The 22476-nt window shown below is 47.2% G+C and overlaps 1 protein-coding gene across 2 annotated transcripts in view; it reads right to left on the bottom strand.

Annotated features, from left to right (window-relative positions):
• Positions 1–10703, bottom strand: part of PTK2B (protein tyrosine kinase 2 beta) — a 137283-nt gene extending 126580 nt beyond the window's left edge. For both annotated transcript variants that reach the window (XM_011983866.1, XM_011983867.1), the window contains exon 1: positions 10500–10703. The gene's annotated coding sequence lies outside the window, so the exon portion shown is untranslated. The remainder of the gene's footprint in view (positions 1–10499) is intronic.
• Positions 10704–22476: the final 11773 nt, after the last annotated feature.

The raw sequence follows: 22476 nt of genomic DNA, 5'->3' as shown, positions 1-22476 counted from the left end.
CTTTCATAAACATACGCATTTGCTCCGTGGTGAGAATTACACATCTTTCAGGGAGTTCAAGTCTACAGCCCCTCCTGCCACTCACACATACATAAACCTGCCATGCCCCAGGCTGGACTTCCGACTTTGAGATTGTTCTTTTCCAAATCCATTTGCACCTACAGCCATTCTCCAGCTCCCATGACACACACACAATGAGCACCTCAAGAGCCTGAGACCCGGAAAGAATTCCAGATGACCTGCACCCCAGGAGGTCCATGGAAGGGACTCAAGGGTCTGGTAGGTACCTCGCCTTCTCACTCCAACCCTGGACAGGAATATTGCTCCCTGGTTTATATCGGGCACTTACCTAAGATCTGCTTTGAAGAAAGCTTTCCACTTGCTAAAAAGTCCAACACCCCCTGATTGCACATACAAATAAAAAAACAGGAGGCTTGAACAGGCTTACGCAGGGGACTCACCCCATAGCATGTGGTGGGATATGAAGGAGGCAGTGACTAGCCCAGGGCTCCTAGGCTCAAGGCAGCTCCTGTGCCCTCTTCCGGGGTCCCCGAGGGCATGAACATAGGCTGGGGCTCAGTGTTCAGTGTTGGGTGCAGAAAGTATTTTTCTTTTCTCTCTTTTTTTTTTTTTTTTGAGACAGTGTTTTGCTGTTTTGCCCAGTCAGGCTGGAGTGCAATGGCATGATCTTGGCTCACTGCAACCTCTACCTTCCAGGTTCAAGCGATTCTCCTGCCTCAGCTTCCCGGGTAGCTGGGATTACAGGCATGCCCCACCACGCCTGGCTAATTTTGCATTTTTAGTAGAGACGGGGTTTCTCCATGTTGGTCAGGCTGGTCTCAAACTCCCAACCTCAAGTGATCTGCCCACCTCGGCCTCCCAAAGCGCTAGGATTACAGGCGTGAGCCATCATGCTTGGCCCAGAAAGCGTTTTTCTATACAGGGTCAAGTAAAGAGGGGGAGAGGGCTCAGAGGCTATACTGGTGATAATGCAGATAAATGAGGTGATTGTCGACCAAGTGTTTGCAAATCTTGAGCTTCCCAGGGCCAGAAAGCTCAGAGTCCAGCAGCCATGGCAGGTGCTATGTCTGTGTACACTGGAGGTCAAAGTCCAAGTTACTAAAAACTGGCAATCTGTGCCTTGTAAATCTTTCCCATTTTCCCGGAGCATTGTACCCTCTGCCAAGGATGCCTAACTTCTTTCCTCCTCCCCTTCTTTCTCCTCTCATTCAGCCTGGCCTACCTAGTTAGACTCAACAGCAGGAGGAGGAGAAACAAGGGAAAGGTAAGACTCGTAGAGATTAGAGAGAGTTAGGAGTGGTTTAGTAAAGAAATGATGGAGTTCCTGCCCTACATTGCTGACTCCCTCTTTCTGGGCTGTAGGAAATCTCCACCTTCAGGACAGGCAAGAAGGGCATGCTAACCACAGGGCAAGAATTCAAGAGGCTTGGGATGTGGCCCCTATTCTAGTTGCAACTGGCTGTTGCGACACCCACTGTGGGAATGAGGAAGCGCTGTCTGGCTCACTGCCTGTGAGCCAGGCGTGAGTGTACAGGGAAGGAGGGATCCCTTTTCACAGGCCCAGGGAAATACAATTTTCTATCCTTGGAATTTGAGGGTATAAGGAAGAAGAACAAAATAAAAGGCATCTCCCTGCTCTGGAGGAATGTAGCATCAGGTTGAGAAATAGATTCTGGGAGATCCCAGGATGCAAAGAAGCCCAGAAGTTGCCATGGGGAGCTCAAATGTCCTCCAAAAGGGTGGGTCACCAACTGAGCCTTAAAGGAGTAAGTAGGACTGGTGAAGTGCATGGGGCTGGCATTCCAAACAGGACACAGGACTTGAGTAGAGGCTTACCAGAGACTGGGGCGCACACCAGGCTGGCTGGAGCTTCATTTGGAAGGTATGGGGAAAGTTCAGTTAGAAGAGCAGATCAAGGTTGGATTACGGGAAGCACTGAATGGTAAATTTAAGGGGGCTGGATTTGCCTGGGGGCATTGGGGAGTTTCCAAAGGAACCAGGGATAGAACGAGGCTCTTGGGTAAAAATAGGAAGCAATATTAGGTAATATGATTTGGGTCGGAGTAGGGGCCACAGAAATGGGAAGGAAGGAATGAAAGGCATGAAGAAAGAATCTGCAGGATTGAGTGATGGGCAAGATACGAGCAGAGAAAAGTGGAGGCGTGGAAAAAGGGGAGGCAACAGCAAGGTTTCTGACCTAAGCGTGTGGGAGAGGAACAACCCCATGAAGAGGAGAGAAGCCAGGAGGAAGAGATGGTTTGGCGTGAGAAAAGGAGGAGTTTAATTTCTGAGATACAGCATTTAAGAAAACAAGCTCCTCAAGTGGGAATATCTTACAGACTCTTAGAAGCGAGGCCTAAGGGAGGGAAGGAGGGTCCTGGGAATCATCACATCTGGGTGGTCACTGGAGACATGATGGAGAAGGGGCCTGTGGATCTAAGTGCATATTCCTGACTTGATACTTCAAGGGGCTGCCAGACAGAGGTTGGGACAGGCTGGCATTTAACACACTCCTAGCAGAGGGGAGGCCCAGGGGGAAGCGGCTGGGCTGAGAATCAAGAATATGGAAGACAGAGGTGAAGAATGGTGGGTTCCTCACGGATGTTCTCATAAGTCCTGTATCTCTCAAATTCATCAAAGAACCAATTTCAACTCAGAGAAAGAAGCCTCCAGGGGCTGCCTGGATGCTCCACGGGACCACAAAGCATCTGAGTTATGCAATTTATTCAGATGTGTGAGGCCTGAACCATTACAACACTCTCTTATCTGCCCCCCTGGGAGTTTGAGCTCTCCTCACTCTCATCCACTCTACAATCCAGAATCTGACCCTGGCACCTCCATCCAAGTCAGTGTGGTCAACAGCTCCCTACTGCCTTCAGAATAAAGCCCCACAGCTGCCTGGGACTTCCAGAATAACTCTCAAACACATTGGCCTCCCTGTCCAAGCCTTATCTTCCTTTCCACTCCCATCTCTGATTCCCTTTTGCCACTCTTGACTCCACCCAAAATGAGTCACTCAAACCACACCTCTCCATCTCTCTGCTGTTATTTATACTCTTCTTTGACTACAGCCACCATCTGAAGTTCCCACAGTGTATCCTGTCTATCCTTTCAGAGTTTTGCCAAATGCTGTCTCCTCCAGGAAGCATTCCCAGAGTCCATAGCCAGAAGGAATCTCTGTCCTGCAATCTCATAACACTTCGTGCCTCTTTTATGGCACAACATTATTTACCTTTAAATAACTTAGAGTTAAATAAATACCGTACAGTTCTTTATCTTCATGTATTGCCTCCCCTACCATACTATAAACTTTGTGAGGACAGACATAATTCCTCAAATTTTGGGGAAGAAGTGGTGGTTCATGCCTGTAATCCCAACACTCTGGGAGGCCGAAGCAGAACTGCTTGAGCCCAGGTGTTCAACACCAGCCTGGGCAACATAGCAAGACATCATCTCTATAAAAATTTTAAAAATTAGCCAGGTGCAGTGGTGTGTGCCTGTGGTCTCAGCTACTCAGGAGGCTGAGGCTGGAGGATTGCTTGAGTCCGAGAGGTCAAGGTTGCAGTGAGGCGTGATTGCACCACTGTACTCCAGCCTGAGCAACAGAGTGAGATTCTGTCTCAAAATAAGATTTTAAAAATTGGGGGAAGAAAAACTATACCTTGAGAGTAAAGGGGGTGATGGGGAGAAACATTCAGCAAGTGCCTAGAACAAATTACAAATGAGCAAAGTAAGGCTCAGAGAGGTTCTATCACTTGGCGATGTCAGATAGGCAGAGTGTGACAGAGTCGAGAGTCAAACCCACCACGTTCTGATCCCAAATTCATTACTTTTCCTGGGACAATGCCTGTGATGTTTCATGGGGGATTTTCACACAGTCAAGTATTTCTCTCCATGACCCTGCTAGGGAGGCAGTACTAATTCTTCATCTTCAAATGAGAAAAGGGAGGCTTGAAGAGGAAGGAGATTTAGCCAATGTCCCCCAGTTAACAGGTGAGAGGATCTACACCAAAGCCCACGCCTCCTGCCCTCTCTCTTGCCTCTTGCCCAGGCTGAAAAACTGCCTGAGCTTCTGCCTGTAATGAACTGGGGGCTGGGATTCAAGCTTGCTGTGAGTCACTTGCAGCTGTCTCGGTTGGCACTGCTGTCTGCCAGCACCAAACATCTGCCTAAATAGCAGAGGGGATGTGATCGGATGCTGCCGAGAGCCTCTGCAGAGGTGCAAAGTGCAGCAGCATCAGATCTCTCATAACCTACCTGGGGCGGGACCTGGGGGCGGGGACTGTGTACACCCAAGCTGGGTGAGAGGGGTTGGGTTTTGACTGCAAATGCTCCCAGAGAATACAGAAAAGCACTTGAGGTTCCCAGAGCAGTGGGATGGACATAGTGCGTTAATTGAGAAATCAGAAAATGGGCTGGGTGTGGCGGCTCATGCCAGTAATCCTAGCACTTTGAGAGGCTGAGAGGAGTGGATCACCTGAGGTCAGGAGTTTGAGACTAGCCTGGCCAATATGGTGAAACCCCGTTTCTACTAAAAATAAAAGAACTAGCCAGGGATGGTGGTGGGTGCCTGTAATCTCAGCTACTCGGGAGGCTGAGGCAGAAGAACCTCTTGAACCCGGGAGGTGGAGGTTGTAGAAAGAAAATAAGCCAGGTGTGGTGGCATGTGCCTGTAGTCTTGGCTCATGCCCCTGCGCCCAAGTGAGATTTCATCTCAAAAAAAAAACAAAGAAAGAAAGAAAGCAAGCAGAAAATGATGGTGCTCCAAGTGGCCAGAACCACCACAGGGGCCATTCTGTCCCAGGTGAGAAGGGAACCCCCAGAAAAGCAAAACCCAAACTCAGGTCAGAATTCCCAGTAGACCACCCCCCGTCAATCACCCCCATATACACCAGTGGGACTGCTATGGCTTGTGGGGGGCAGGTTCTCACAGAATCAGGTGCAAGGCCCTCAAGAAAGGAAGCGCATTAAAAGGGGGTCTGCCCCCACAATTACTGGGAGAATTGGCCGAATTTAAAGGAAGACAAATGCAGGAGATGCGAATTAAACCCGGTACCGAGCTCTAAACCCTAGGCGAGGTGGATTCTTTGAGCGCCCCTGTCTCTAGTGAGTGATCTTGCCAGATTCTGTGTGGGTGGATTTCAGAACATAAAAGGAAGAGAGAGAACTGGAGAGGGGGAAGATGTTAGTGAACAGAGCCAAGCTAGGAAACGGGAAGGCTTGCCTCCCGCAGGTATTGGCCATTGCTGATCTTGGTTCTAGTCACACTGACTGGCTGCCTCATAAAAGCAGCAACCACCTGAGTGCTGGGAAAAGGTAAGAGTCCACGAAGACCACAAAACTCAGAGCAGTGTCCAGTCCTGCAGCCTGCCTATAGCTTACCTGGAGGGTCTCCCGAAAATTAAACTCCGCATTCACACCAACCTGCCCATTGCATCTAGGTGAAAAGTGCGTTGGAACATGCAGCCTCAAGTCTGCTCTCTTAATAAACTGTCACTATGAGTAATAATTATTCCTTGAGAAACAGCAGAGTGACTCAAAAAGCTGTCCCCTCCCCCTCTGCCGCCCCCTCGCACAGCTCCCAGCTTTGTACACAGTATTAGGAGGCCTAGAAAGTGAAGCCATCATTTCCTCCTGTCTGTTAGCTCTCTGAACACTTTACATGACCATCTGGACTTCGGTGCTGGATGGGCATTCGTAGACAGTCTCTTTGCTGTCTAAAGAGTTAATTAGGGCTGGCTGTTCCCCAAACACAGTGAACTGAGAGTGGGGCTAGGCAGAAACAAACATCATTGAATACCTGATGTATGCTTGTGAGACAGTGCTCAGGGGAAGCTGCCTGATGCCTTGCAGAAGAGGCCCTATAACCTCTGGAAAAATAAATGGCGCTGACCCACCAGCTCAGATATGGCCATACGTGTAAAGACACTGGAGAGCTCACACTTACTGGACGTGTATCATCTGCCTAATTATGGGACTGAATGTTTTATTGTACTTTGACTCTATTATTATTAAGTGGGTGCATAAGACACTATTATTAAGCGGGTACATCTGGGTTGTTGAAATATCAAAATAGTCCATCCTCGTTGGAAATGTCCATGCTACAGCCCCCCAAAGGCCTGTTTCTTCCACCCCCAGACTCCCCAAGATGCACTGACAGGGTAAGCCTGGCATGGAAGGGGGCTTCTCTGATGCTGCTCAGGGCAATGGTGGTGTCTATTCTGTTTGATCTGTACTCAGGCTTTAGTAGCTGTATTTTGAATATCTCTCTAATGTACACTATCTCATGCCACCCTCACCCGAAGCCCTGTTATTGTCTCCATCTTGCAGATAGGAAGCTAGGGCTAACTCACCTACCTAAGGCCACTCACGGGGTCCCAGACCTGGGCTGGAACCCAGGCAGACTGACTCTGAGCCCGAGCTCTTGAACATCTGACTGCTTGGACAGATAAGGCATATCAGTGTTGCAGAGTCACCACTATCCCTACTCTTTCTCCTCGACCCTGGAACTGACCTATACTCTACAAGAAACTCTTCATCCTCAAGCCAGCAAAACTTATCTCCATTACCACACTTTCAGCCCCAGGCACGTCGCAGCTCTGCACCTCTACTCCATCCCCCGATGTGGCCATCTACCTGGGAGGCCAAAGTCACGTGGTCCTGAGACATATGGGTCCCAGGCAGGGGAAACTAGAGACTGAGTGACCTACCATGCAGGCTAGCCCCAGGGTAGCCTCCCTCCCCTCCCTAGCCTCACCATCAGTTTCCTTTGTCCTAGCAGTATTTGGGGCACATGGAGCTACTGTCATCACCATGCAGAGCTAAGTGCCAAGGGACTTGGACTTTCTCCAGGGTCCTCTGCACGATAAAACATGGCCAGAGCTGCAAAGGGAAGACTGAGGCTGACACAGGTGGGAGTTTGTGTCTCTGAAGGATGCATGATGCTAGAAAGGTTGCATATAGCCAGACGCGGTGGCTCAGGCCTGTAATCCCAGCACTTTGGGAGGCTGAGGCAGGTGGATCACGAGGTCAAGAGATTGAGACTCTCCTGGCCAACACAGTGAAACCCTGTCTCTACTAAAAATACAAAAATTAGTGGAACGTGGTGGTGCATGCCTGTAGTCCCAGCTACTCGGGAGGCTGAGGCAGGAGAATCACTTGAACCCGGGAGGTGGAGGTTGCAGTGAGCTGAGATTGCACCACTGCACTCCAGCCTGGGCGAGAGAGTGAGACTCCACCTCAAAAAAAAAAAAAAAAAAGGTTGCACACAAGGGCTCCTTCCTTGAAGATCTTCTCTAAGTTGGACACTGCCTAGTCTAGAATGAATTAGGTCCATACGTGGAGTGCTGTTTCCCTGAGAATCTGCATGGGCTCTATAGCCATACTTAGGGAATGACACGTGTCTTTCTATGCAGGACTGATCATAACCTTGCAAATATTCAAGACACAAGTCCAAGTGCAGGCTCATTTGAACGTTTCATCAGCGGAACACCTCTATCCATCTCACGCCATAGGATCTCTCTCAACACCACCTGGGCAAACAATCTAAGGACCTGGGGACAAAATGTTTATCACAGGGGGATGGGGAGGTTCAGCCACTGGAAAGAAGGACCATTTTTAACCTAGCCGTTCCCGCAAAGGAAACACACTTTCCATTTCCTCTTTCTCTTAACGAATTCTTAACTTCCTCTAGGTTCCCTTTTAGGAGGACCCTAATTTGTTGTTACGAATGCTCCCATTAAAGTCAAAATCCAGTTCACAAGGCACCCTCGCTTGCTCTATCTCTTAGCACTACTTTTCTAATAAGGAACTCATCCTAAAACCGGGACTCATGACAGCCAAATTTCATGGCCCATTTGTCTGCACTGAATATTTTATGTGGATTCTCCACTTTAATTCATTCACATTTCCCTTCAGTTAATTCTACTTTGAGTCACTCTCTGCCCACCCACCATCCCTCAAGAAGAGCGTTATATCTCCACCCCTTGAAGCAGGTCATATGGGAAGGGAGTAGCAAAGCTAAAAACATAATGTAGACTCTGCCCCCAACCCAAGGGCTAACCCCAGATGTTCTCACTGGATGCAGAAACCCTACCCTGTATTTTGCCTGAGACCTCCAAGTGCTCACTTGTGGAAGTAAATGAACCCAAGCACTCTGTGGCTGTTGTTTTGCTCACCCCTGTGAAGGTGTTGCAAAATTCAATATGCACCGTGTTTCCTTTAGTACTCACTAGGCAATTTACATACATTATCAGGGATCCTCCCAACCACCTGCACAGATATTCCTGCCCTCGTTTCAGAAAAGAGGATTCTGAAGGTCAGAGCAGCTCACCAGTCTACACGGATTTGAACCCAGATCTGTCTGGATTTAATGCTGTTTCTTTCTGAGGTGCCATACTCCTTTCACTTGTATAGATGAGTAAACTGACCAAGGAATTGATCTTTTTTGTCTTTTAAATAATAGCGTCAATCAGTGAATGAGCTCAAAAATAAAATCCAGGAGGAATGGTTACAAGATAAACCTGAGACTGTTCTCAGAGTGCCTGGGCAGTTTCCAGTCCTTACTTCCCAGCATTGCGCCAACCTTAGCTTCTCCTAGAGTAGGGTTGCCAAATACAGGACACCCAGTTACATGTGAATTTCAGAGAAACAGTGAATAATGTTTGAGTATAAGTATGTTCCACATAGTTCATGAGACATATTTGTATTGAAAAAAAAAAAAAACCTTGAGTGCTTATCTGAAATTCAAATCTGAGTGTCCTGTGCTTTTATTGGCTAAATCTGGCAACCCCTTTCTGCTGGGAAGTCTCCTGCCTGGCTCCAGGTCCCAAGTGTTGCTCCAACAGAAGTTGCCATGGCAGCCTGGCAGGCCTTCCAAAGCCTTCTAGAGCGGTCTCCACTCACCCCTGCAGCTTCCCCTCGCCCCTGCATGTTCTAGGCTCCCAACAAGCCCAGCTACTTTCATTTTCCTGGATGTCTCCCGCTGCTTCCAGCCTCCTGCTGCTTTTAGCCTCTGGTCTCTGCACTTGCTGTTCTTTCCCCTCTTCTCTTGCCTGGCTAATTTCTAGTCATCCTTCAGCCTTCAACTTGGAGTCACTTCTGCCAGGAAACCCACCTGGCCATTGCTGATTGGCTCCCCCCACAGCCCTCTAGCGCACGGTTGGATAGTACCCTGTACCTTCCCCTGGCAGCCTCCCTCAACCACCCTCTATCCCACACTGCCCTGGTGAGCAGAGGCCATGCCACATTCACCTTGTCCCCACACCTTGCACCTGCACCGGGCCACAGGCGGGAAGCCAGTGAGTGCCTGCTGAATGAATGACTGCAGACTGTCCCGCCAATGCTGGGGCTCTCCAGCGTGACTACTTCCTTCCTCCCTTCTGTCTTTAGTCACTTTTTCATCAGTGTCCTCCTCCCCCTCCCCTAGAGTGGTTGTGAAAGACAGGGCCGTCAGTAACAGCACTAGGGGTGAACAGAGAGCATCCTACATGGAGGGGCCTCCCAGCACCCACTACCGGGTCACGCCAGGTGCACGGCCCCAGTGGGCTCAGACCCAGCCACAGCGTAGCTTCCGAGTCCTTCTTGGCTAACACCACCTCTAGGCACAACTTTCTGCTCTTGTCCTCCCACTGGCCCCTTAAATGAGCGGACTTGGGTTTTGCTCCCAGTTTGGGGTATAGGGAGATGCCGGTGTCATGTGGTCGAGGCTTAGGGCAGGTGGCAGGGCTTGCAGAACATCACCCATATGCCGCTCCACGCTCACCCACCCAAAGCGGTGCCCACGCTCAGCCTGACAGCAGGCAGAGGCAGCTCCAAACTTAACCCTTGAGTGGCACTCAGGAGGCGGCTTCTCAAGGAACCAGAGTGGCCAGTGTTGACTACACACACACATACACACACACACACACACATACAAGAGCTCCCCTGCCCCCCAGAACACTCCTGCTTTCCTCTAGCCAGGGCTTGATTCAGAAGATGACCTCTCAGGGGCAAGGAGTGGCTGCAGGAGAGTTGGGGTGGGCTGTGGGTGAGACTATGACCCCAGGGGCTGCAGAAGGGCCCAGGAGGAGCAGGGAGCGGGGCGGGAGCAGGCAGAGGTCTGAGGCAGGATCTGAAACCCCGTGGCTCCCTAACCTGACCTATAGAGGCAGCAGCCTGCCTGTGCCCTCACACCGTCACCCCTAGCCTCCCCCAGCCTCCCCTGTCTGAATATGTTGAGAGGACAAAGAGGGAGAAACACCCTATAGTGTCAAATTTACTCCTAAAATAGAACCCCTCTTCCCCGCGGAAGGCTGGCGAGCTCCGGGCGTGTGCACAGCACCCACGGTTCCGATTTCCTGGGTCTGGCTGTTTTTCCGGGAACTCCCAGCTCAGGTGCCCAGGATCCCGGAATTGTCATCCCCAACCCCTGCCATTCGGTCAAGCCTCCAACTTCTGCCGGGCACAGCGCTCAGCCCTGGCTCGCGGGAGGGACTCACCCAGGGAGGCGCGGACTCCGGCGACTGCTGCCTCTGGCCCCGCCAGGTGAGCCGGGACGGCGGCAGGTACAGGTAAGTCGGCCGGGCGGGTAGGTGTGCAGCGGCTCCGCAGGCTGTGGCTGAGTAAAAGGGCTGACAGGTTAGATTCCCCCTCCTCCTCTGAGTTGTTAACCACACCCCTGCTGCTCTCCTCCCCACTTCCTTAAAGGGTGGGGTGTGTTGTCTGTGTGTGCCGGCTACAGCCTCTTACCATAAACTCTGAAATAGAAGCTGCCACCAATTCCCTGAGCGCCAGGCAGACCGGAGGGGCAATCTCTGCCATCCCCCCGGCCGCAAATGGGATCCTCAGATGTTATGTGCCCCTTGTGAGCAGCTGACTCCCCAATTCCTAACACCCCTCCATCCTCTGTCCACTCCACCTGCAGCCTTTTGGAGGCCAAAAGGTGTGTGTAGGGAGGTGGGGGCAGGGCGGGCAGGGGAAACCAACTTCTCAGGCTGGTTCTCCCCCAATCCCCCCGCAGTGGGAGATGTTACCTACATGGTACTCCGAGCACCTGTGTCCTAATCTCTCCATGTCCTAAAGTGGCCCCAGTCCCTTTGCAGGCATGAAAAATCATAAATATCACCAGGGATTTGGGCAGAACCGGTCCAGGTCCCTGAACACCGAAGACCAGGTCCCTGAGCTGTGACCAAGTAGGGTCTGAAGACAGCACAAAAATAGTTAGGGAATCTGGACAGCCCCTTCCAGGGCCCTGTCTCCACATCAGTCCACCTGGCTGCCCAGAGGCTGGGCCCCTCTTCCCTCGGGTCAGTGAGATGTGAGCAGGCACTCAAGGGCACTTAGCAACACTTCTTCCCTATCCCTAGAAAAACTCCAGACTTGCTCTTGAGTAGGAGGAGGAAGTTACCTGGACTTGGCATAAGGTCAAAAAGGTCGAGGGTACTCAGCATCACCCTCATCCTACAATGTCCTCTCCAGAGCCCCTGTCCTAAGCTTCTTTATTCTGTGTCCTGTGCAGGACTGGAATCTGATTCCCAGGGCTGCTCTGTTGCACAATTCTAGAGGATGCTATTCACAATGTACTTTCTGAGAATGGCGCCCCCTGGAGTTGTGCTGAGGAAGCAGTTTCCAAGATTGCACTGACTCCTTCACATTTCTGAAAAGAAGCTGGAGACTTAGATTAATTAACGAAGCTAGGAAGTCAATGTTGCGCAAAGTGTAATTGGTGGACTACTTATAGCTATTGGCTGGATGCCACTCTGGGTCCACTGAAGATCAGACTCTCTGCAGCTGAGGCCCACCTGCCCAGCGCAGCGCTCACAACCCATTGATGGTCACTGCCAGCCTTGACAGCTGGAGCCCCCAACCCCTTCCCATTCATGCTATTCACAGATTTGTTACATTCCCAGCACTCAGTGTCTTGGAGGTAATCTTGGTGACTACACAGTGGTCAGCACGTCAGAAGGTGGCCAGGTGGGAGAACTTGGCCAGGGATGGGAGAAACTGAAGTTAGCAGGGAAGGTGTGGGGATGAGGCGGCGGGCAATTGACAACAAGGCAAGGACATGGTCAGAGGGCATCCGGCAGTCGGTGTCCCCTCTGTATTCTTGCCCTTGGAAATGAAGTGATGAAGGCCAAGTGGCACAAAAGTTAGGTACCTGGGTGAGCTGTTAAGAGTCTGTACTAGGAGGTGGCAGTGGGAACTAAAAGCAAAGACAATCAAGACCTGTTCAAGAAAACGTGAGTTTGTGTGTGCTGCCCCTGTGTGGCCACATAAATGAACTACAATCTTATCTTCCTGGGACAAATTCCGGGAAAGGTGAGTTTTCAGAGGTTGAATTCTTCAGCACTTTACAAAAAATCTCCCAAATCTACCTCATAGAATCATAAAACCATAGGTTTTTAAACGAAAAAGACATTGAGAAGCTCTCTGGGGTGACCAACTCCACGATTAGGTCTCCCTAGGTTCTGTCCAGTGTCATGTACAAGCAACCCAGGTGACAGCGTCATGCATTTCTGCCTGTTATTGCCTTTTAAAAAACCCATTGGAAATGCCTCAGGAGCCCTCAGATTCCACTGAAATCCCTAAAAAACGCTATCCATGGTGATGCTGTCCATATGGCATAGGTTGCAATAATGATCCACCCCAGTTAGAAAAGAAAAGTACTTCCCTTCTACTTCTGTATCTCAGGCTGACCAAGTGCCATGTGGGAGGCCCTAATTGCGGGGGTGTCAGGAGGATGTGTACCTGGATCAGCAGAAGGAGAAAACTGTAATGAAAAAGGCCTTTGAACAAATGTCCTTTCAGCTGCTTTTTTCCATTTGGATGTTCCACTCTTACCCCAAACAGGTCTATAACCCTGATTCATCTTGCTCTTCAAACAAGCCCTGTTCCAGCCCTCCCCGTGAATGTCAACAAAAGAGGAGTCACCTTTGACTCTCCCTCTCCCACCTTACCCCACAGCCATACAGTCTCCAATCTCTAAGTCCTGGGAGTCCCCACAAACATTTTTCCTATTCCTTGTTTTTCTTTCCTGTCCTATTGACCCACCCCGGTTCAGGTTCTCTCTCTTATATTTTCACTAACTGCAGATTACAAAGGTGGTTAAGCTGGTGATTAACTTTTGGGATGGCATTTGAAACCACGAGAATGGATAAGCTTGTCTAAGGCAAGAGTCAGAGACAGCAGAGGACTTCAAGTCAAGCTCTTACCAGGAGCAAATGAATGAAGACCCACAGGCCAAGTGGGGTGGGCTGATAAGTAAACTGAAAGTGAAGACACAGAGGCGGCATGTGCTGATGAGTCCTGGAAAGCTTGGCTACCAAGGAAAATTGAGACCAGGGAGTATTGGAGGGGCTTGTGGGTTGAAAGAGGACTGATTTGTCATTCAGGATGGTAGCCAGTAGAGCAGGCTTCAATGCTCATAGGAAGGGTCCAGGAAAGAGGGAAGAGGTTGTGACTTCGGACATGCGAATCCATCTTTCTGAGCTTATATTTCCTAATGTAGAAAAATAGAAAAATAAGTATTATCGGCTCTACCTGTTTCCCAGGGTATTGTGAAGCCCAAATTAAGTGATAGGTGTACAAATGCTATGAAAAATTCTATGGCTATAATTTTTAGAAATGATAGCAATTAAAGTAAGCTTCATGGGTAGATAGTACATACATATCTGCCATATAATTTATCAAGTGTTCACTCTGTGCCAAGAACTTTCATCTGTCGTCTAGCTTGTCTTCACAACCATCTATGATGTAGCTAGTCCTATTCCTGGTTGAGGAAAGGAAAAGGAAGCTTGGAGAAGGTAAATAAATTATTCACAGCCTCACAAGCGGTCGCAGGACTGCATCAAAACCCATCATTGGCAGGGCTGCGATATTACGTAATTGACATCTCTCCATTGTAAATGATGGAATTTAAATTACATCATGTAAATTTACTATTATGTAGAATACATTTTATTTTAAAAGAATAGTATGGTTATAAGTAGTCTAACAAAAAAAAATGGACAAATACAAAAACTAGCTGGTCATAGTGGCATATGCCAAGAGTCCCAGCTCCTCGGTGGGGCTGAGGCAGGAGAATCGCTTGAACCTGGGAGGTGGAGGTTGTAGTGAGCTGTGATTGTGCCACTGCACTCCAGCCTGGGCAACAGAGTGAGATTCCATTTAAAAAAAAAAAAAAAAAAAAAAAAAAAAAGGACAAAGAAAAACTTATGGGTACAAGTACTAAAAAAAGTACTTCATCACCAAGGGATGTCTACCTCTCATTTAACCAGATATCACTATGTTTACCAAGTGGGCCACAGCTGAGGCCAAAATAAGTTGAGAGTATGGCTTGAATGGAACTCAAAATCATGACCTCAACTTAAAGAGAACCTTCTCTTTTCTTTCCTTAATAATGGAGTCCCTGACTTTCGGATGGTCACAGGCTGCCCAAAATGAAGACTACATTTCCCAGTCTCCCTTGCAGGTGTGACCAGGTGCAACCATGTGATTAAGTTCTCAGCAATGGTTGAAGAGTAGAAGCGGTGCACAAAACTCCAGAATCATGCCCTTTAAGGGAATGAGCACATCCTCCGATATTTTCCACTCTATCTTTTCCACCTCCACCTGACAATGAAACCTGGAGCAGCCATCCAGTCTATGATGTTAAGAATCTGGGTACCTAATGCCATCCAGCCACCATGCTTACCCTGGACATAGTCTGAACCTAGTTTAACTTTTACATGAGAAAGAAATTTAAGGTGCTTGGGTTACTTCGTTTTGGCCTTTGTTACCATGGCCTGAACTACATCAGTGATATTATGATATTATGACATAATTAAGAAATATATATTTGGTCTCTGACCCTGCACACAACTTCTAAAACCCTTGGAATTTCTGGGGTGTTAAGAATGTTTTTTTGAGGCCAGGCATGGTGGCTCATGCCTGTAATCCAAACACTTTGGGAGGCTGAGGCGGGAGGACTGCTTGAGGTCAGGAGTTCGAGACCAGCCTGGCCAACGTGGCAAGACTTCATCTGTACGAAAAAATACAAAAATTAGCTGGGCATGGTAGTATGCACCTGTTGTTTTAGCTACTTGGGAGGCTGAGGCAAGAGGATTGCTTGAGCCCAGCAGATTGAGGATGCAATGAGCTATGATTGCACCACTGGATGAATTTAGCCTGGGCAACAGAGCAACACCCTGTCTCAAAAAAAAAAAAAAAAAAAAAAAAAGGGCCTTTTGTGTGCCAATGAGATGCCTGGTGGCTTAGATATCTTAGATCCCGTAGATAGCTTCAGGATGAGGGCTGGTCATCAGAAAGACTGAGGCATGATGAGAAGGCTGAACTTTCAGCCCTACCCCCAAACCTCCGGGAAGGAAAGGGGCTGAAGGTTGAGTTGATCACCCATGGCCAATACTGTAATCGGTCATGCCTACATAAAGAAGCCTCCCTAAAAACCCAAAAGAACAGGGTTCAGAGCTGAACTTACAGAGGTTCTCAAAGGGTGGCACTTTAAGGGAAGGCATGAAGCTCCACGCTCCTTCCCACAGACCTCACCCTGTGCATCTCTTCCCTTTGGCTGCTCATCTGTATCCTTCACAATATCCTTTTTAATAAAGGACAAAAGAAGGAAAAGTGTTTCCCTGAGCTTTGTGAGCCACTCTAGCAGATTAATCAAACCTCCTTAGAGGGGGTCATGGGAACCCTGATGTATAGCCAGTCAGGCGGAAGCACAGGCCACAGCCCGGGACTTGCTACTGGCATCTGAAGCTGGAGCGCGGTGGCAGGGTGGGGGAGTTGGGGCAGTCTTGTGGGACTGAGCCCGTAACCTGTGTTATCTGATGCTATCTCCAGGTAGATGTTGTCTGAATTGAGCCGAATTATGGGGCACTCAGTGTTGTGGGACTTTTCCTTAGGTTAGCTAAAGACGGGGTCCTTGTCTCATGGCCATGAAAGATTAGGCTCACAGACAATTTGAAGGGTGAGTAAGGCAGGGTTTTATTGGGTGAAAAGGGAAAAAAATGGCAACAGAGACCCTTCACAAAGCCAGAGTCCCTATGGGCTTCCTACCTCACGGTTTGAATCGCAGGTAGCACCCAGGAAAAGGAGGGCCCAGGCTCCTCCCCACTGCAAACAGCAGAAACTTCTGTGGCTCCACCCCAGTGCACTCCTCCCAGCACACAGGCTGACTGGAGTTTCTCTAGGGACTCTTCCCACCTGGTTGTCTCACCAGCTGGTGTTCACTGGCGAATCAGCTGTTGGTGGGGAGAGACTCCTGTGCATCCAGCATCAGACATGACTGTTGAGTGGTACATGAGAATACAGAGAAATAAGCAGTGCTTTTCTTTTCTTCAGAGCATCCTAGCTAATACACCACCATTTAGCCTATTGTCTTTTAGATACAAATTAAGGCAGAACCTCAATTTTCTCATCTGTAAAATGGGATTAATTTACCTTATGCGATTGTTAGAAAAACTAGAAATTCATGTGCATTTCCTCCCTATTGCTATAGCTCATAACTGACCATTAATGGATATTATGTCCTGTTGTAACTTTTTTTTTTTTTTTTTTTTGATATAGTCTTGCTCTGTCACCCAGGCTAGAGTGCAGTGGCGCAATCTCGGCTCACTGCAAGCTCCACCTCCTGGGTTCATGCCATTCTCCTGCCTCAGCCTCTGGAGTAGCTGGGACTACAGGCGCCCACCAGCACGCCCAGATAATTTCTTTGTATTTTTAGTAGAGACTGGGTTTCACGCTGTTAGCCCGGACACTCTTGATCTCCTGACCTTGTGATCCACCCGCCATGGCCTCCCAAAGTGCTGGGATTACAGGCATGAGCCACCGTGCCCAGACCTGTTGTAACTTTTTAAAATGGGTTCTTGGAGAGAAAAAAAAAAAAAAAAAAAAAAAAAAAAATTTTTTTAAAAAATTCCCCCCCCCCCCAAAAAAAAAAAAAAAAAAAATCTGTGGAGGGGAGAGATAAAACGAAAAAAGGAAAGTTGATAATGCAAGCTGAATGATGTGTATGTGGGGGTTAATTATACTGTTCTCTCTAAAATACTGAGTGTATTTGAAAATGCACATAATGAAAAAGTTAAAATAAATGAACAAAATAAGATCTTTCCACAGAAGAAAAAAAAGGGCCCCTGGAAATAATCCAATGTGAATCTCTTTGGGAAAAATAAAGACATAGTTAAACCATTGAAAAATTGATTTTGGTCCCAAAGAGGGAGGGAGGGATGGAAAACACAGAAGAGCATTTTTAATTCTTCCATTAAAGAACAACACACAAGGCCAGGCACAGTGGTTCACGCCTGTAATCCCAGCACTTTGGGAGGCTGAGGCAGGAAGATCACTTGAGGTCAGGAGTTTGAGACCAGCCTGGCCAACATGTTGAAGCCCCGTGTCTACTAAAAATGCAAAAATTAGCCGGGCATAGTGGTGCATACCTGTAATTCCAGCTACTCTGGAGGCTGAGGCAGAAGAATTGCTTGAACCCTGGAAGCAGAGGTTGCAGTGAGCCGAGGTCATGCCACTATACTCCAGCCTGGGCAATAGAACAATACTGTCTCAAAAACAAACAAAAACCATTCAGAGAAAGCCTCATTGCCACAGAGGACACATGGTCGCCACAGAGGACACATGGTTTCTGCAGCTATTGGGCACGCTTCTGGATTTCCGTAACTCCCCAGGTCGCTGCAGGGCTGGCCTGCAGGGTACTCCTAGAAAGAGTGGCTGCCTAGAAGAGGAGACTGCCCTGATGCCCTGCCGACTCTGAGTCAGCTCTATGACTTTGGTCTTCTTGGCTCTGAACCCCTAACCCCCATCTGTGAGTGGGCTCTGCTGGTCCCCCACATCCCATGGATAAGCTCTGAGGCATTGAGTGACTGCCCAAACCTTGCTTGCCAGTGTTGAATTCCATAATTCTAACAAGCATGGTGATCTGGTCCCAGCCCGCCGTGTGCAGGAAACATCAACTAGGAAGTGAAAGCAGGTTGCTGCAGGCAAATGCATTGTTAGCAGCAAGAAGAACTTCTAGATAGGAAAAAAATGCCTAGCATGTGCAAGAGCCCTCAAAACACAGGCATCTGTGGCCATTTACAGGACAGAGGCAAACAACCCTGCATACTTCATTAACTCCTATTACTTTATTAGCCAGCACAGTAGAGTATTATTGTCTATTTTGGTACATCATGAGGTATGATTTATATTACATCTGCATGCTTTAGAGAAAAAAAACCCACAAAATATATTTCTGAAATATTCCCATCCGAAGTGTTTCCAATAAAATAATCGAGTGCTTCAATATAAATTTCAGGAACATGGAAAATCAGCTTTGTGTTGTGTTCAGTTGCCAAGTTGACTGTCTATTCCTGTACCACTCCAGTGTCTTTATAATGAATTGCAGCAATGTGTAACTTCATGTGGATGATCTAAACAAGAGGTCGAAAGCTGAAATGCCTACAGGGGCCAAGCAGGGAATGTGAGGGAAGCTGGCTGGATAGGAACTGTGGCAAATGGGAGAACAAATGTCCCTCCTACAGCGAGCAGCTGCTATTCAGCTCAAAAGTCTATTGCCATGCAGAAAAGTAAGCTTAATGAAGCCAGATCCTCCTTTTTTCAAAACGCAAAGGCAGACAGTGAACTATCTGCAAAGGAAGTTAAGAAAAAACAATTCCATTTACAATGACATCAAAAATAAGATACTTGGAAATAAACTTAACCAAGGAGGCAAAAGTCTTGCATGATGAAAACTACAAAATATTGCTGAAAGAAATAATAGAAGGCATAAGGAAATGGAAAAGACATCCTGTGTTCATGGATTGGAAGACATAATATTGCCTAGGTCACTGCTTATCAAATGAAAAATTTTCCCTCTTTTATAATAAATAGCAGAGCCACTAATGTATCTCAGGTAATCACCTTCATCACATGATTCAGGTAAATTCTGATTAGCTCAAGTCAATCATGATGGTCTTATTCCCCTTGCCAGTGATGAATTTAGAAGTGAACATGTGACCCAGTTCTGGCCAATAAGATGCGAGGGAGTATTCTGGAAGGTTTTAGGAAAGGTTTCTTAGCTCTAAAAATGAGACACACAGGGAGAAATGGCCTTATTTCATTTCTAGACATTGGTTCACATCAGGATAAGATGCTGGAGTTGCTGCAGTCATTTCCCAACCAAAAGGAAGCCATAGGGCTGACCAGAGAGAGAGGATGAATCTGAAGTCACTGACATAACCACCAGTGGATGCCTTTTGCCTCCAGATTTCCTGGTATGTGAGATAATCCACCCCCTTATGGCTTAAATCATTTTGTGTTACATTTTATCTACATGTAGCTTAAAAGATCATAAATGATACAGATGAAAAAAAGTAAAGGTCAAATAAAAGATGTTTGCAGTCAAATATGACCCAGAGGTAGGCAGTTTACTACCCTCAGTGTTTCCCTAGTTACTTGGGAACACTATTTCTCACAGAAGTTCTCCCTGCATTATTCAGATCAACTGAGAGCTCCCACCCTCCTTGTTTCTGTAGTTTAGGCCTCAGGAAAGGTATATCGGACTATAGTGATTTCCTCAAAGATTTACTTGGTAACTCTGATGAACAAGGTCTATTATGTCTGCAGTGCCAGGATGCCTGTTTCTGAAGATGCTGCTGCCAGCCCTGTGGCTGACTTTATTTAGCAACTGTTGTCCTTATCCCAATATTTTGTTATCTGAAATCTGCTTTGTCTCCTATTAACATAGCCATACCAGTTTTCTTTTTATTAGCATTAGCGTGGTATATCTTTTTCCATTCTGTTAGTTCAATCTGTATGCTTACATTTAAAGTAAGTTCCTTGTAGCCAGCATATAGCTGAGTCTTGCCTTTTTATGTAATCTAACAATCTCTGCCTTTATTTGCAGTAGCTACTTTCTAGTTCACTGTTTCAAAAAGAAAAAAAAAAACAAGGCAATTTTCTCCTTTACTCTCTGTACCTGGGAATTTATTTTCTTAACAATTTAAAAAGTTATTCCTTACATAAATTTACATGGTGATGGCAAAGGGTTTGGAAATCTGGTAGTGCTTGGCAGGGCATTTGGGATGTGGGATGCAGGACTTTGAGATTATGAGAACTTTTGAGTAAGCTCTTGCAGAAGATTAGCTAGTATACACAGGACTTGAACATCAATAAGGACCTTTGAATAAGGTCTTTTCTACTGAAAGGAGAAACATAAATTGGTGACAGATTGGTTCTAGTCACCAAGATTTCTCTTTCCTGGTCTCTGGCTAAGTCTTAGTCACCCTTACCCACCCACTCCTGCCCCTGCCCCTGCCCCCCACCCCCATATGCAAAGAATAAAACAATTTCAGAGCATCTGAGTTGGTAAGAACTTGGAGCAATTAGTTTCATCTTTTCTTTTACAGTGGAGGAAAAGCAAGTTAGAAAAGTGAAATAATATGCCTCAGGTCCTGCCCCTGGGTAGTGGTGGAGCTTGGACTAGAACTAAGTCCTGTCTGGATTTCCAGAATGACTGAAGAGTCTTATTGGTTTAATGTTAACCTTTGTATTGTAGTTTAAAAGATACAGTTTCTACTCTTCCTTCTTGTTTTTGATTTGTGGCCCCATTCAGAATATGAGAAAAAAACCCCAACAAAATAAGGAAGATCAGGTAAGAACAGAATGAAACACATAGACAGCAACGCATATCAATTCACAAAGCAACTGGGACACATAGATAAGAACACAATGAAAGAGAATGAGACAAGATAAGATTCTCTGCTGGGGGAGGTGAAAGGGCTATCTGGAGTGTAGCGTTGTTAGCCCCATCTTGTGGCTTTTTTGGATATTGCCTCTAAGGTTAATTTTTGAACCACTAACCATAGCTGGAGATCCAACAACTTGTTGGGTGAATAGATCTAGGATAATTGCTCTCAAACTTTTTTGCACCTGAGAATCACCTAGCGTGCATGTGAAAATGAAGATTCCTGGGCCTCACTTTCCACAACAAAGGTGAGTAGATTAAAGTGGGTCGAGGAAACTGCTTTTAGAAAACTCCCCAGGTAATTGCAGGAGAACCATGAACCACATTTAAGAAACACTGAAGGCAATCAGATTTAGTGGTATTCATCCCTTGTCATTGTGAGGAAAGGACTATTCTGAGGAAAAGTGTGGAAGGAAACTGTTAAGAACTTTAAAGGTCTGAGATTTTACCCTACTTGCAAGCTAATGTGTGGGCCAAGGGAAAACGTCTCCTTTCCCCTTGAAGTTTCACGGCAAATCACTGACAAAAAGGTTAAGAAGAGGAAAGGGATAGAAATTTATTTATTTATTTATTTTTGAGACAGGGTCTGGCTCTGTCACCTAGGTTGGAGTGCAGTGGCACGATCTCGACTCACTGCCACCTCCTGGATTCAAGCGATTCTCCTACCTCAGCCTCCAGAGTAGCTGGGACTGTTAATGGTGGAGGGTGTCCAGGTTCTTGGCATCTTGAACAAAGAATTGGAAAAAACACACAAACTAAGCAGGGAAGGCATGAAGGGTTTTATAGAAAATGAAAGTACACTGCACAGTGTGGGAGCCGGCCTGAGAATAGGGGCTCAAAGGCCCCGTTACAGAACTTTCGGGAGTTTAAATACCCTCTAGAGGACTCCATTGGTTACTTGGGGTACGCCCTATGTAAATGGAGAGGATATTTCCTGTTGCAGCTGAAGTGTGAATTGCCCTTATGTTCCCTGCCTCCAGACCCTATTTTCCTGCTTCAGACTATAGATGTACACCACCACACCTGGCTTGTTGTATTTTTTGTAGAGATGGGGTTTTGCTACGTTACCCAGGCTGCTTTTGAACTTGTGAGCTCAAGGCCTGCTTCGACCTCCCAAAGTGCTGGGGTTACAGGTATGAGCCACCACCGGCACCTGGCCTGGTCTGATCATAGTTTTATGTGACATCGGAGCCTTCAGAATGAAGATCGAAAGATACAGGGGAAAAGGGCTCATTTTCATGCTTAGGTTCAACAAAGTATGAGTAGTTGTGTAGAAATATGATTGGACAAAAGAGTATGAGCTAATGTTAATAAACTGAGTGGGGAACCTAGGCCTGTCTGTCTAGATTTTTCTTGGCCTCTACGAACATGCATTTCTTCCTTCCGGGTATGTTACATGTAGTTAGACAGGCACGAGCAGGGCAGGAGAGGGCTCTGCCCGCCCCAAACCCCTCAAGCAAGAATGCCAGGTGATGGTTCTGCAGTTATCACACTGCCTTTCTAAAATGGATAATTTGGCAGCTGGACCAGAGACAGACAATTCCCTGATGGTCCACAGCTGTCACACTAAAGTGTTAATTGATATTAATTGATATTAATGCAGGTGCCAGACATAGGCAATTTCCCAAACAGATAAAAACACTTGAGATTGGTAATCAGCTTCCAATAAAATTTCAGAAATTGGGTGAGTGAGCTTGGACATGCACATTAAGAGACAAAATAGTGGAGTATGACTTTCAGGG

Source organism: Mandrillus leucophaeus, unplaced genomic scaffold (assembly GCF_000951045.1).
Source record: "Mandrillus leucophaeus isolate KB7577 unplaced genomic scaffold, Mleu.le_1.0 Scaffold256, whole genome shotgun sequence".
Classification (NCBI taxonomy): domain Eukaryota; kingdom Metazoa; phylum Chordata; class Mammalia; order Primates; family Cercopithecidae; genus Mandrillus; species Mandrillus leucophaeus.
Note: the sequence above shows the minus strand (reverse complement) of the source record. Positions and strands in the feature narration are given on the sequence as shown.